Here is a 14,697-nt window from a genome sequence, read left to right as displayed (position 1 = left end):
CCTTCTGAAATGCAACAATCCATTTCATCGGAAAAGACACAATCAGCATTTGGTCCAGACAAAATCAGATCTGAACACCTGAAGAATCTTCTGCCAGTACTCATCAATACACTAGCTCAGCTCTTCACATGCTACCTGTCCATATGTAAGGTTCCGTCCCAATGGAAGATCAGCAGAACCGTTCTGTTGTACAAGAAGGGAAACATCCATGACATTGGCAACTATCACCCAATCTGCCTGTTGTCTGTCATCTACAAGTTGTTCACTCATGTCATTCTGAATAGAATCGGCAGAACACTAGATGAAGGACAACCATGTAAACAAGCCGGGTTCTGAAAAGTATTCAGCAAAATCGACCATATCCACACAGTGACCATGCTCATTGAAGTTTCGAGAGAGTTCTAGATTTCGCTCTGTCTAACGTTCATTGATTTAAAGAAGGCCTTTGATTCTTTTGAGACTGAAACGGTCATCGAAGCCCTAGCCAAACAGGGCTTTCAAACTCAGTACATCAAGATCCTCCATGAGCTGTATTACAGATTCACCACCAGGATCTCACTATTCTACAAGGAAGTGATCATTGATGTAAAGAGAGGGGTTTAGCAGGGTGATACCATTTCACCAAAACTCTTCAGTGACACCCTTGAGAACATCATGTGAATACTGGAATGGGAAAGAATGGGAGTGAAGATAGATGGTCAGCAACTACACCACCTCAGCTTCACTGATGACATCAATCTCATTACACCAAACATTAGCCAAGTGGCACAAATGCTGGCTGACTTCAACTGTAAGTGTGGAAAGGTCAGACTGCAGCTGAATCTCACCAAAACAACATTCATGAAAAACAAACTAGTCCCTGACATTCCATTTGCTCTCAACTGAACGAACATTTCAGAATGCAGCAGCCATGTGTACCTGGGTCGAGAACTCAACATGAGAAATGGCTGTACACCAGAACTGCACAGGAGGAAGAGCGCAGCGTGGAATACTTTCAAGAGCGTCGAAGAAGTGGTTAAGAGGATGAAGAACCTCCAGCTCTGGGTACATCTTTTCAACTTCACCATTCTTCCTGCAGAAACATATGCCTCAGATACCTGGGCCCTATGAAAACAGGATAAAAATGCTATTCGGGTTTCCCAAAGAGGAATCGAAAGACCTATGCTTGGGGTATCACATTTCACTCAAGTGAGAGAAGGAATCCGGAGTTCCAACCTGCGTCAACGCTCAAGAACCAGGGACACTGTCTCATTTGCCAAGGCATCAAAAATTAGATGGGCCAGACACGTAATGCGATTCAGAGATGATTGCTGGACTAGAGCTGTTACCGACTGGATTCCATGGGACGTCAAAAGAATGCATGACCGCACACCAATGAGATGGTCAGACTTCTTCGTCAAGGCTCTGAATGAATGGTTTGAGGCTCTTCATGTTCATGGAGCGAGCAGATACCATTGGGCTACACTAGCACACAACAGGAACGAATGGAGATGTTACTGGTACCCCTTCAAGCAAATCAAAGATCAACAGGATGACACGTGATGCAAGTGATATCAAGAGAGGCAAAGACAGTATCTAGACATATTTTCTCTCTAGTACTGATAAAGAATAAGAATTAAAAATTATATATGTATACTTTTATATATAAATACATATTTTTAACAAGGCTCTGAATAATTTTTATATGCCTTTCTTCTGTACATTTCTCTTCTCTAATTTAAAGTATTCAACTACCCATCTACACCTTTCCAGTCATTTGCTATTTTATGACCACTGACTGCCTTTCCAAAGTGTTCTATATTATCCCATATTTATGGACCATCTAGCAACAAGCTAGTAGGGCATTTGTCTTGCACACAGCCGATCCCGGTTCGATTCCTCCATCCCTCTTGGAGAGCCCGGCAAGCTACCGAGAGTATCCCACATGCACAGCAGAACCTGGCAATCTACTTGTGGCATATTTGATATGCCAAAAACAGTTACAACAAGTTTCATAATGGAGAAGTTACTGGTGCCCACTCAAGCAAATAGATGAACAATGAGACGACAGTGTTATTATAAAAATGTCTATTAATTTATTTAGACAGAAAAATTTATTTTTTTCTTATAACTCTGAAATCTTTTTGCTGTTTCGCTGCATTTATATGGCTTAAGAACACTAAACACCAGTCATATCTATTCATTATTGATGTACCAGAGAGCGAGTTCCTTGAAGATGGAGACTGTGTCTCTTCCTAGCAAAACACTTTCTATGTGTCAGATATGGCAGTCATAATTGACACACAAGTAAATAAAAGTATGAGCCTTTCTCTCTGTCTGCCTATTGTACTGCAAGCTCTGCCTTTATTTCTTATCTTTCCCCACTTTAAACACCAAGTTCAAATTCCCCATGGACATCTCTAAGCTAAAGGAGAGCAATTTCCTTGAATGTAGTTATGAAAGTCATATTACACAAAAAAATGAGTAACTGCACTGACAGCATGTTAGGTTAAACCCAAAGGACTAACATTCAGTCCTTCAGAAAATCTCTTTTAGGTCTAAATTTTGTTTTAGATGAAATTTAATCCTTCTGGTCAATATTCCCAACATACTCCCTCTCATAATAGCTTTTTGAGTTCTAATTTAGTTTAACTTGAAGACCTAGCTATAAATAAACATATGAATGCATAGCTATAGTGTATGTATTCAATCTGCATTCGTACTTAATATATGTTAGCACATGAACATCAATACTCTTCATGATGGATTTGATTGTATATTAAGATTAAATAGACAATGGTCAATGAAAACAAACTCTGAGAAACTACCACCAAAGCTGAGGAAGAGTGAAGCAAGCATGAGGAAGGGCCCCAGGAACAGTGGTGGAAAAATCACGACACTCAGGTGGCAGGTGTGGTGTAATAGCAATGAAAACCTTGAATGTGAATATTAACATTATTGTAAATCACGAAACCCGTGAAAAGAAGAGGGGGGGAGATTAAATGATGAAGAAAGCTTAGGCTTAATATTCTCTTATATTTTTCCTCATGGCATGATATAAATTCTTCAAAATGAGCCCATTTTTTCCACTAAAAACCATTGATAAATAGACCTGTTTTAAGACTATTGTGAAAACTGTCCAGCTATGTAGTAGAACCTAATATAAAGTGTTAGCTAAATGGTGTCATTTACTAATATTCTTTCTTAAATATTCCCTATTTTTTCTTTTATATCCCGATGCATCACTATTTTACATATGTGTAATACAAATCTCTCTTAATGCACAATAGCAAATAGATGTGATATTTTAAACAGATCACCAGTATCTTTGATCTTTCTCTGAGCATCCCAACTGAACTCCCACCCAACATGATTAGTCCTCCTTTTCAACTTTTTTCAAGTCATTTAGAGCACTTCTTCTAACACCATATTCTGATTACTAATTGTTTATTCATACCCCACTGTCAGTAAGTCAAAAGTGTCTGATATTTAGCTCTTAGTCTTTAGAAATTTTAATTTGAAAAGCTCTTAATGGGACAGAGTATCTTAGTGGGGTCAAAACTATAGGACATAACTATAACAAGAGAATCTATGTTTTTATTGTTGTTGTTTGTTTTGTTTGTTCACTTTGGGGCTACCGAGTTCAGTTTTGGCTTTTGTATTCTCCTGGCATTCCAATCAGCTCTGAGGGTCACATGAGGGTTGGGTTCTTAAAACATGCTGAGTCTTGTCCAAGGCAAACACCTTAACCCCTGTACTACCTCTCCAGTCCATTAAAAAAAGAGGATCGGTACAGGTGGTGATTAATAGATGAGAAGCTGAGATGTGGTCAAGGCTTTCTAGTAAGTCAAGTTGGCCAGTATCTTCTCCATTCTCCTATGCACTAGTATTAACAAGACTCTGCATGCAGATACTCAATCTTTCTGATGCAAAATCTGGAGACTGTTGAGAAAGAAAAGAAAACTGAGAGAAAAATCTGTAAGACTACCAAGAGGTTTTCCAATATACATAACAAAGAGCTTAAACATGGTAGGACAAAGGGAAGAAACCCCTTTGTGGTGAACAGTGAGGGAAGGTTTGGAATTTGTTATGGGAAAGGCTACAGTATCTTCAGAAATTGAGAAGGAGATGGCAACGTGAAATCAGATACCCTTGAAAGTTCTGTGGAAGAAAAAGGTAAGCTGGATTTCAATTTTATTTCTGTTTTCACTAATTGAACTTCTCCAATTTGACCTCCATAAGGAAACAGAAACCCCAACCCTTCCTCTGAGCTAGCGAAATGGCTGGAGCATATTTAATGTGGGAGCTTTGGGTTCAGTCCTTGCTGTGTATGGTCCTCTAAGCCACTGCTGAGAGGGGCTCATTGGCACCGTGCAAAGAGAAACCCCTGAGCACTGTCAGATGTGCCACCTCCAAACAAATAAATAAATAAACAAAGGGAAGAAAACAGAAGTCACTGGTTTTATTAGGGCTATACAAGAAACTTTATTGATTTGTATTTTTGTATAAGCAGAAACCTCTATGAATCTTACGGGGTTCCCATTCTTATTCACAACGTGGTCCAGTAATCATTTAGGTGAAGCCTGGGAATTAAATGCTCTCAAGATCAACATCCTGACTTGCTTTTCCTCCTCAACAGGGTGTATTCCTGGGCCCCACAGTTTCAGATTTCTGGTCACAATCTTCCAACACATTCAAGTCTTACTCAGTTGCTTTTCAAAACTGACCTCTGATTTTCCTTACTTTCATCTTTGGACCTCCAACATCCTGGAAAGGTCTAGAAGGTCTCCAGTATCCACCCTCACATGCAGCATATTCTGTTCCTAAATATAGATAACGAGATGGCGTTTTAGCAAGATAATAAGACGGGTCATTTTCAATCAGGAAGTTTTCATGTAGGAGAGAGACTCATGAATTATTTGAATGAGGGCCTTGTATTTTGGAGGAAGATTTGAGGGGGATTGGGTCAGATCTGTAGTGCTCCTGACTCTTCTCAGGGCTCATTCCTGGCTGTGCTTGGGGGACTATAAGTAGTGCTAGGGATCAAACCTGGGTTAGCCACATGCAAAGCCAGAGCTTTACCTACTGTACTCTCTCTGATCTTAGGGCTTGGGATTTTTAAAGAGGTAAAAGACAAATTTCAGATAGTTTTGTTAATTAGGGTTTGAATGTACATCTGTGCTTAGGGTTAGAACAATCTATGAAGTGAAAAGTTAAGGTTACCTAGAAGGAAACACTAAGAACTTATATTTTATTTTCTCTGGTAGTGGTTCCTTTATTTGAGTGATATGAACTCAGCTCCTCTTTGGGAATTTTGCACCTTGACTAAGAGAACAGTCAACAAGGCCCATTCGCTCCCACTTTCAAAAACAGCATGTGATTAATTAAGCCAAGAGCTGGATTGTCTTTGGGTCTGGTTGAAAGAGATAGCAGGCTGGAGAAAATACAACAGCTGTTTCCATTTTTCTACAGAACTCTTGCTGGAACATTTTTTTCCTTTTCTTTTTATTTAAAAAATTTTGCCAAAATGCTGCTGTACTTCCTACCCAGTCTTTAGCCAGACATTCTGTGTGGGAGTGATTGAAGTGGGCAATTAGATTCTCCTCTTAGATCCTCTTCATTTTCCTTTGGGAGACATTTATTTCTTCATGGTGCAATAAAAAGGATTTTTGAACAAGAAGAAAATCCATTTCATTTTATCCTATTTGGACTCATGATAGATCATAGAAATGTGTATTTCCTTGTACTCTGATGATCTTTGAGAGGAAGACAGAAGCATTTTGATTAGCTGGCATAAAATAAAAAACAAAATACAAATATCCTCTTAGTCTTCTATCCACCCTGTGGGAATTCTGGCACACTTAATAACCCTGCCCTGTGGAATTGACCAGTGAAACTGAAAGTATTTGAAAACACATTTTCAAATATCCTACTTGTAGGTTTTCTATATTGAACTTTATATGAATATAAATAATTCATCCAAATGTTCATTCACCCAAATTTTGTCAATAATTATGTGCAAATATAACCTTTTCCCCAACCACTGAGAAATACTAGGTCAATGCTCTGCCTCCAAACTCATTTTATCACTTTTTAAATTCTTCTTAACTGAAAGCTTAAGTCCTCTTCACTGCTAGGACATTTAATGAGAATGCTGTGCTCTTGAGCAGATACCTCCAAATGGTGGTCAGATTTATTCAGGACTTAAGTTTTGAACTCTTTGATTTAATTTTTTAATTAAAAATCTATTTCTAATGTGAAAATATTATATCTGATCATGAGGTTATTAAAGTCCATGCCTAAAAATTTATTAAGCAGTTTGTTCCTAGTCTTCTGTATTATTGTTTTTGTTTGTTGAATTTAGTTGGCGTCTATGTTATTTCCCCAACTAATTTGGTGTGGGATTCTAGTATTGAGAAATTAGGTCCAGAGACTTCAGGATCTATGGTCTGGGCCAATGAGATGAATGCAGGGACCAGTGTTTCCATGAATTTTAGCTGCTTGGTGTGCATTTCCTCAGAGATTTAGCTAGGAATCAATAGAGCAGAGCCACTGAGTGAGTCAAGATTGTAGGAGCTCTGGGCAGTGTCATAGCTGCTCGTCTCAGGAGAGAATTTATATTACTTATCCAAACTGCAAAACACTCTGAGACTTGGATCACAAGCGTTCCTGCTAAAGCAACACATTCCACAAGGCTTTTGTTGCCTTTCATTTTGCAAATCTTACTTGAGGAACTTGCAAATAAGACCTAACTTTAAGTTCAAGAATAAATATTTCTATCCTAAATTAACAAGGTTTATATAATGATTTCATAGTGAAGGTGCATTGCAATTATAAATCAGCTTTTGTTTTGCAGAATTGGCTGGTAATGGCCTCCATTTGAGAAGTAAAACACATGTAGAATGCAGAGAGTGGTCTGACTAGGTAAATTTCCTTTCTACCACGCAATTTCAGTACCAAAACTTTCTGGAAATTCACCTCTATAAATGTTCACATCTCTATGCTCAGAACTCTCTCCATGACCCATTGGAGACACCTGATCAATGTCAACCTGGCAGCTCATTTGAAGAGCAGTGCTCACCCTCATGGAAATATCTCTCAGGTTCTCTGATGCTGAAAGTACTGCTCATGGCTTATAAAATTATGTCGTAATAAGGAATGATACTTTCTTCATGAAAAAATCGTGATTTTACAAATGAAAATGTGCCTTGGCTGTGATGGAGTGAATTTCTAATCTCAGCCTGACCAACTACTGTTATCACCCTTTCCCAGGCTACCCCATCTCCTAACATCAATCACTCTGCAGTTAGGGAATATAACCTAATTTAAACATGAGCTGAAACTAAAAAAAATTCTAGACTATATCCACTACCAAAATTATTCTGAAACAAACAACAGCAATACTTCACTTGAAATGCTTTTGCTATGCAATAATTGAATTAGCAGTCATTTTCAAATAAATAAATATTAATTATATCAACCTCTATGGTTTCAGTTATCCGTATTATTTGATTTTTTCTTACCATTTCTCCCTTCCATTGGTCAGAAACTTAAAATGAACTGTAATCTGAGTTTCTCCAAAAGTACGCATATTAAGAATCAGAATGTCAGAAAGAAAAGAGAATGTATAACTAAAAAGTCTATGTCTTATATTTTATCGCTTCCGGCCTTTTGGCTAAGATCAAGTGTAGTATCTGTTCTTATCAGCTTATGTCTTATATTTTATGACTGTTTTAAATTCACATGTAATGTATGTAATGTTAAGTAACTTGAAGTGGTAGTAAGCTATAATAATTATAGTGTTCTGCACTTTCTGTGTTAGGAAGGGAGGAAGGAAGGAAGGAAGGAAGGAAGGAAGGAAGGAAGGAAGGAAGGAAGGAAGGAAGGAAGGAAGGAAGGAAGGAAGGAAGGAAGGAAGGAAGGAAGGAAGGAAGGGAGGGAGGGAGGAAGGGAGGGAGGAAGGGAAGAAGGGAGGAAGGAAGGAAAGAAGGGAGGAAGGAAGGAAGGAAGGAAGGAAGGAAGGAAGGAAGGAAGGAAGGAAGGAAGGAAGGAAGGGAGGAAGGAAGGAAGGAAGGGATGAAGGGAGGGAGGAAGGAAGGAAGGGAGGGAGGAAGGAAGGAAGGGAGGAAGGAAGGGAAGAAGGGAGGAAGGAAGGAAAGAAGGAAGGAAGGAAGGAAGGAAGGAAGGAAGGAAGGAAGGAAGGAAGGAAGGAAGGAAGGAAGGAAGGGAGGAAGGAAGGAAGGAAGGAAGGGATGAAGGGAGGGAGGAAGGAAGGAAGGGAGGAAGGAAGGAAGGAAGGAAGGAAGGAAGGAAGGAAGGAAGGAAGGGAGGGAGGGAGGGAGGAAGGAAGGAAGGAAGGAAGGAAGGAAGGAAGGAAGGAAGGAAGGAAGGAAGGAAGGAAGGAAGGAAGGAAGGAAGGAAGGGAGGAAGGAGGGAAGTGATGAAGGGAGGGAGGAAGGAAGGAAGGAAGGAAGGAAGGAAGGAAGGAAGGAAGGAAGGGAGGGAGGGAGGGAGGGAGAGAGGGAGGGAGGGAGGGAGGAAGGAAGGAAGGAAGGAAGGAAGGAAGGAAGGAAGGAAGGAAGGAAGGAAGGGAGGAAGGAGGGAAGTGATGAAGGGAGGGAGGAAGGAAGGAAGGAAGGAAGGAAGGAAGGAAGGAAGGAAGGAAGGAAAGAAGGGAGGAAGGAAGGGAGGAAGGGAGGGAGGAAGGAAGGAAGGAAGGAAGGAAGGAAGGAAGGAAGGAAGGAAGGAAGGAAGGAAGGAAGGAAGGAAGGGAGGAAGGAAGGGATGAAGGGAGGGAGGAAGGAAGGAAGGAAGGAAGGAAGGAAGGAAGGAAGGAAGGAAGGAAGGAAGGAAGGAAGGGAGGGAGGGAGGGAGGGAGGGAGGGAGGGAGGGAGGAAGGAAGGAAGGAAGGAAGGAAGGAAGGAAGGAAGGAAGGAAGGAAGGAAGGAAGGAAGGGAGGGAGGGAGGGAGGGAGGGAGGGAGGGAGGAAGGGAGAGAGGGAGAAGCACTTATCGAATATGTACAATATGCCTTTCTTTCACATATGTTATCACTTACCTCAAACCTGAATTGTATACAATACTTTTGTCTTAAAAATAAGCAAGTCATAATACACAAAGTTTAAGAAAGATAAAACCAAGTTTTATTGCAAAATTGCAATCTTAAAACCAAGAAAGATAATATTACAAAAATAAACCCCCGAAGACCAAAATTGGACGGGCTCTTTATTTGTAAAGATTATGTGCCTCACCACCATAATGCTCCCCAGAATTCCTAGGAATAGTTTTATATTGAGGGCTTCCCAGGGCCAGGCAAATTTCTCAGTGCTGTTGTTTTCTTTTTATAAAGATGCTAAGGAGGTTAGCACTGTGTTGTTTTCCATTTTACAAGGGAAGAAATGCAGGGACAAAGACATTTAAAACTGGTCCCAGATCACACAGTTAAAATCAGTACATTCAGAAACCAAACTCAGGCAGTCTAGGTACAGAGCATGTGACCCTGAAGACATATAAAGTTCCCCAGAAGCAACATAAAAGAAATAGCACTGTAGCACTGTCATTCCATTGTTCATCGATTTGCTCGAGCAGGCACCAGTAAAGTCTCCATTGTGAGACTTGTCACTGTTTTTTGTCTTATCGAATATGCCACAGGTAGCTTGCCAGGCTCTGCCATGTGGGCGGGATACTCTCAGTAGCTTGCCGGACTCTCCAAAAAGGATGGAGAAATCGAACCTGGTCGGCCGCGTGCAAGGCATTTGCCCTACCCACTGTGCTATTGCTCCAGTCCATAAAAGAAATATACAGTTATAAATTGCAGGCTAATCTATTTTTAGCAATTCTATGCACAAATCAATAAACTTTGGTTCTGTCTACTTCTCATCTCTCTTTCATATAGGTGTGTATTTATCTATTTTTTTTTGGGGGGGGGTCTCACCAGCAATGCTTAGAGGTTACTTCTGGCTCTGCTTCCAGGAATCACTAGTGGCAGTGCTCTGGGGACCATATGGGTTGCTGGATATCGAACCTGGGTCAGACATTTGCAAGGCAAGCACCCTCCTCACTGTACTATCACTCTGGCCCCTATATATCTATCTTATCTATTTACCTTTAATCTCTTTCTTATTTGAGGTCTCTAGAAACCAGTACTGCTTCATATCAGAAACTTCTGCAATAAAAATATTGATTAATTTTTTTTTTTAATAATTTTATTGAATCACCATGTGGAGGGTTACATAGTTCTCAGGATTATGTCGGTTATACAATTCTCAAACACCCTTCCCTTCACCAGTGCCCATCTCCCATCACCAACCCCCCCAGTATACCTGCCACCCCCTCCCACCTCCCCAGTCCCCACCCTTGTACATGATAAGTTCCACTTCGTTTATGCCTTATCTCGATTACATTCCATGTTTCAACACACAACTCACTACCATTGTTGGGGTTTCCCCCAAAAAAGGAAAGCAGTCCTATTGCCAAGGAGGCATTTGATAGTTCTCCACTGCTAAGAATATAGAGATATTAAGTCCCGCTGTTTGTTACATAACTTTTCTTTTTCCCCCTTGCCCCGCGCCACCGAGTTCACGCCTGTTTGGTAATCGCCACGCTGCCTGACAAGGGAAAAAAAAACCGAAAAGGATGGTTATTTCCCGTCATCGGCAGGCGTGGGGCTCTGGCTTAGTTGATAGACTAGTAGAGTTTCTGCAAGCAGTTTCTGGAACCGAAGGGCTTGCGCTGGTATCGGCTCCGGCTCGAGATTCCACCAGCGTCCCACTGTTCCATGTACATAATTTTTCCCCTTATATCCCATTCCCACGCCACCAGGTCTGTTTGCTTAATGGACATCACACTATGTTTGACACCACGCCGCGTTTCTTCCCGAGAAAGAAGGATATTTCTTCTCAGCCGGCGTGGGGATATAGCTTAGTTCAGTCTAGAGAGATGGCTACCACTTTGATTGCCTTCAATATTTCAGCAACAGACTTACTATTCTTGTTAGGATCTCCCACAAAAGTCCGACCCATTAAAAAGGGACATATTACATATTGCTGATGCTAAGATGACATTAGGTTGCGCGGCCGCGACAGCGGCCGCGCGGTTTTGGGTTTCTGTATAAAGTCCAGGAAAAGTACAACCAGAAATATCACTACAAACTTTTACCCTTTTATGGTGCTCATAAGATGAAGAAGCCTAGAGAGAGGCTCGGCGTCTCCATTTTGCGCTCAGGAAAACCTCGGATCCTGCGCTGTGCTCAGGGGGGAGGTGTGGAGAGAGAGACAGGTTAAAAGAATTGGGGGATGCCCGGCTCCCACTGTTTCAGCGCACCGTGGGGTCTCTGGTCCCATGCCGGAATTAGTTCAGTGGGCTGTTTGGAGTCCAAGAGCGCTTCCTTGGGCTCTTCCATCATGCTCGCTCCGCAGCAGGGTCCAAAGGGAAGCACACGTGGGGGAGGTGGGTTTAAGTATCTATCTGCTGTGGGCGGGGGTCGCCGCCCCCGCCCCCTGGGGCCTCCCGCAAGCGCGCGCGCCTCCCGTTTCAGCTGGGTCGCCGTCACCATTTTGCGCTCAGGAAAACCGCGGATCCTGCGCTGTGCTCAGGGGGGAGGTGTGGAGAGAGAGAGAGGTTAAAAGGATTGGGGGATGCCCGGCTCCCACTGTTTCAGCGCACCGTGGGGTCTCTGGTCCCATGCCGGAATTAGTTCAGTGGGCTGTTTGGAGTCCAAGAGCGCTTCCTTGGGCTCTTCCATCATGCTCGCTCCGCAGCAGGGTCCAAAGGGCTTGATTAATTTTTTATCTGCACTATGCAATAGGTCAACATTGGCCTCGTGTGCTTAGGAACTCTTAATTATATTGTGATATGACTAAAAGTATATATTTTAAACCTAATTTAAATTAATTAAGTAAAAAGTAGTTCATTAAAACCTCAAAACAGCTTTGTGTGACAAGTACTATAACAATGCCCATTTTACACATGCAAATAACCTTATTTGTAGAGTGTTATCAGCTTAACCAATACTGTGTAGCATATATTTGGAGTCGGACTATAAATTAAGATCTGAAAAAGGGGATGCTTTTTTCACTTGTATTCTTTTTCCATGGCCCATAGTAGTATATGCTCAATAAAAACACTTTGAATCAAAGAATGAATAAATACACAGATACATAGTCTACTATATAGAGGGTTGTAGCCAGTTGTCCCTTATTTCAAAAAAAACCAGTCTGAGAGATTTAGATAAGATGAAATTAAAAAAAAAACTTGACATGAAAATGTGTTTTAGGAGGATATTAAAATTTACATTATGGAAGATTGTAAAAATAAGATTTTTCTGCTCAAAATGCAATAAATGTGATATGCTCTCACCTACAGTATAAGAGACTGATTGAGTTCAATCCTCATTCCTTTGAGATAACAATTCATTTTTAAATGAAAAAGAAAGACCACAGCCTATCAAATAAGGGAATGGTAGCATTTCCTGAACAAAATTGATTTCTGAAAAGAAATCCTTGCCAAACATATTTCACACAGAATGTGAATCACAGTGAGAGCACATGTGTTCCCTAATTATAGGACTATTGTTTAAATAGGTTCCAAAAAATGATCTGGGATTATTTCAATTGTATACATTTTATTATGCTTTTAGTTTTATTTATAAAGTTACTTGGATGGAAAAATATACACGATACCCATCTAATTTTTTTCTTGTTTATTTTTTGGGGGGCTATAATCAGTTGTGCTCAGGGTTTACTCCTGCTTCTGTGCTCAGGGAACATATGACGTGCTGGGGCTCCAAACGAGTGGGTTTCATGCAAGGCAAATACTTACCCACTGTCCTACCACTCTGGACACCCCTTCTATTTTTAATGAGAGCTTTCTATATGCTTTGTGATCTTCAAACAATTACATGGGCATATACTAATACTGACTTAGAAAATATGAACATAAAATATCCATCGTTATTGAACTAGTATCTTCTGTGTGAATGTTTTGTAGACATCTTCTAGCTATTTGGCTTGCTATGCCTTCAGGAACAAGGTCTACTGACAAGTCCTAAGCATGATTAAGTCCTCAGAGATCAGAAGGCACCTCCAGTGAGTACAACTTCAAAAAAAATTGTTAAATAAATGAATGTCTAAATTATACGATGACAAATACATAACATCTTCATATTTTTAGATAAAAAAATCTGAGTCCAGAGTTAGTAAATTTTGTTCAAAATCCTAGGAAAGTAACAGAGGACTAAATATAATAAGCAATGAAATATATGGAAATAGTCCCTTTGAACCAATTTTTAAATACACCCCTTGGAAAACTTCTGCCAAGTGAAAGGATTGGTGTTTCAGTCTTGTACCTAAAATCAAAATGTATAAATTTGTAACTCATAATCACTTAAAAAGCAAATAATTTTAGATAAAAACCTTAAAATTATTTATTCATTAAAAAACTCTTATTTATTTTTATAAACTAGGAAGTTATAAGACTGTGATTTTTATTTTGTTTCCACCATGCCTCCTTAGTGGCCTTCTTGGAATTAAAGAACACAGAAAATTTCATTTCCTGGTTTACAGTCCACAACAGAAAATGCATCTGAGAGGAAACAGGACAAAAAATCCATACACTTTATCTTATACCTTAAGACAGAATTAGTTTCTCCCCATATATGATATTAGAGAAAAAATTATTTTGACATTCATCATATGGCTTTGCTATGATTTTTTTAAACCTACTTGCATAAACCTAAATATCTGAATTTCCCCATGTGAGTACTTGGACTGCTAATTTTTATTGGGGAGTGGGTGAGAGCACACCCTATTGTGTTAAGGGCTTACTCCTGACTGTACTCAGGGGTTACTCCTGGTGGGTTTGGGGAAATACATGGGGTGCTGGCTGTGTGGCAAGCAAGCTCCCTATTTACTCACAACCATTACTCTGGTCATGGGACTTGTAATTTTTTAATAGAAGACACTTGAATAAATAATTATAAGTAATTGAATTTCAATTAATTTTTTATTTTAATTTTTGTTTTATTTCATTCTTTATTGAATCACCGTGAGATACAGTTTTCATGTTTGAGTTTCAGTCATACAATGATCGAATAGGCATCCCTCCATCAGTGCACATTATCCACCACCAATGTCCCCAGTATACTGCCCTCCTTTCCAACCCTCCTTCTGCCTCTATGGCAAACAATTTCCCCCATACTCTCTCTCTACTTGTGAGCATTACTGTTTGCAATATAGATACTGAGAGTCTATGACATTTGGTCCTTCATCTACGTACAGCACACATCTCCCATCCTGAAGCATTCCTCCAACCATCTTTGACTTATTGATCCCTTCTCTATTCCAGCTGTCTTCAACCCCAGTTTATGAGACAAGCTTCCAACTATGCAGCAATATTCCTGGCCTTTGTGTCTAATGTCTTTGGGTGTCAGTCTCCTATTGTGTTATTTTATATTCCACAAATGAGTCCAGTCATTCTATGTCTGTCCCTCTCTTCCTGACTTGTTTCACCTAGCATGACCATCCAGTTATAAGCAAATTTAATAATCTCATCTTTCCTAACAGTTACATAGTATTCCATTGTGCAAATGTACCAAAGTTTCTTTAATCAGTCATCTGTTCTCAGTTGTTTCCAGATTCTGGCAATTGTGAACAATGCTGTAATGATAATACAGGTGCAGAAGTCATCTCTACTGTGCTTTTCTACACACTTGGGATATATT

At 40.1% G+C, this 14,697-nt stretch overlaps 1 pseudogene; it reads left to right on the top strand.

Annotated features, from left to right (window-relative positions):
• Window positions 1–7,635: 7,635 nt before the first annotated feature.
• LOC129401113 (U2 spliceosomal RNA) lies at window positions 7,636–7,742 on the top strand (annotated as a pseudogene).
• The last annotated feature ends 6,955 nt before the right edge of the window (window positions 7,743–14,697 follow it).

The sequence above is a fragment of the Sorex araneus genome, chromosome 1 (assembly GCF_027595985.1).
Source record: "Sorex araneus isolate mSorAra2 chromosome 1, mSorAra2.pri, whole genome shotgun sequence".
NCBI classification, from domain to species: Eukaryota; Metazoa; Chordata; class Mammalia; order Eulipotyphla; family Soricidae; genus Sorex; species Sorex araneus.
The sequence above is the reverse complement of the archived record's forward strand: the minus strand, read 5'-3'. Positions and strand labels throughout refer to the sequence as shown.